This window comes from Eptesicus fuscus, chromosome 10, assembly GCF_027574615.1.
Source record: "Eptesicus fuscus isolate TK198812 chromosome 10, DD_ASM_mEF_20220401, whole genome shotgun sequence".
Classification (NCBI taxonomy): Eukaryota; Metazoa; Chordata; class Mammalia; order Chiroptera; family Vespertilionidae; genus Eptesicus; species Eptesicus fuscus.
Genome location: NC_072482.1, coordinates 79,512,038 through 79,513,686, shown reverse-complemented (window position 1 = coordinate 79,513,686; position 1,649 = coordinate 79,512,038). Strand labels below are relative to the sequence as shown.

General features: G+C 37.9%; 1 non-coding gene across 1 annotated transcript; it reads right to left on the bottom strand.

The window, feature by feature from the left end:
* Positions 1-390: 390 nt before the first annotated feature.
* LOC114231257 (U6 spliceosomal RNA) lies at positions 391-493 on the bottom strand. Its single transcript, XR_003617224.2, has one exon. It is a non-coding gene; the product is annotated as a U6 spliceosomal RNA (small nuclear RNA).
* Between the last annotated feature and the right edge of the window lie 1,156 nt (positions 494-1,649).

The window sequence follows — 1,649 nt, the reverse complement described above, 5'->3', positions numbered from 1 at the left end:
GCAGCGTGTTAACTAGAGGGGTGTGGTCAAAGGATGTCCCATTCCCCAAAACACCTGTTAGGCTGAGTGAAAACAATCTATTCGTTTTGATAATTAAAAAAATCACTCATGGCATGCAGTAACAAAAGTAGTTTCATTCTTGTGATTAGACAGAAATCTATAATAGAAGCAAGGAAGTCCTTCCCCTCCCTTTTCTTTTTTAAATCGTTGTTTAATGGAGTGAGAGCTACATGAAGTTTTATGGGATGGTTGCATTTTTTTTATACAATAGAAAAGTATTTATGGAACAACTGAAGTTCAAGTAAGAGATGCTGCAAATAGAGCAAAGAGACACAAACAACCGATGGAGCCCGATTCTAGTCAGCCAAGACAGAGCACATTATTTTTTTTAAAAATATGGAACACTTTATGAATTTGCATGCTATTTTTGCACCGGGCCCATGCTAATCTTCTATGTGTCATTCCAATTTTAGCATATGTGCTCATGAAGCAAACAGAACACAATTTTAGTCACAATTTTATATATGTGAATTTTAAGACTTGCTAGTCTTGACATGAATGCCCGTAATTTCCTGGAGCTCAAAAATTTTAAAATTAATTTCATTAATTGATTCTATCAATCCTCTAACATACATCTATTCTTATATTCTCTCTCCTGGTGACCCAGTCTCTAAATGAGAAATCTCAAAATCATTTTATCTTTCTTCTTTTAACCACTGTCTATTCCTCTGATCTTTCCTGTCATTCAGTCAGATACAAAGCCCTAATAATTCTTCCCTTACGTATGTCTGGAATCTATCTTATTTCTTACACAAGTTTCTCCTTTTTTTGTGACCCCCACTGAACTGGAAGCTCTTTCAGGATGAGGCTTGTTCTTTATGATTTTCCTAACTTCAACTCCTAAAGGTGTATACAACATATTCAGTAAGTTTTGTGGCAATGAACTGAATGATCTGGTCCCTGGTTTTCCAGTTTCACGCCCTATTACCCCTCACCCTACACTCCAATCATTCTGGGTAATTCCATGTTTCCTTGTATTTACACAGCTATTACTTTGCCCTGGAATGCTCTTTACAATGCATCGTCCACCTAGAAAGTGGAACATGACTTGGAAAAGTTAGGAGAAGAATTAATGCCCCTGTAAAATTTTTCCCTTATTTCTCTACTAGAGTGCAGACCTTGCTTTAGAATACCCAACTTCTTTTCCTTTCTGGTACACAACAAAACAGTTCTCAGCCTCACTTGTTTGTCATGGCCGTAGAATGTGAGTGGAAACTGTATGTACTCTTCTGTCTGACCATAAATTCTTCCCAGTTGTCATTTTTCATGTCATTTTTCACTTTCAGACAGCTGGTTTAAAGAGCCCCTCAAAGGAGATCTCACAAGCTATGTGATGAAGATGGCACTGCAGCCATGTGCTTCTTAACCTGGGGAATACGTTCTGAGAAATGTGTCATTAGGTGAACTGGTTGTTGTGTGAACATCATAGAGAGCCCTTACACAAGCCTAGATGGTATAGCCTACCACTGTCACTGTATATGCTATGCTTTTTTGTAACTGGCAAGTGCAATAGATTTGTTTATACCGGCATCACCACAAACACCTGAGTAAGTGTAGAGTAGTGACAGTTGGCTTTCCTTTTTGTTGTG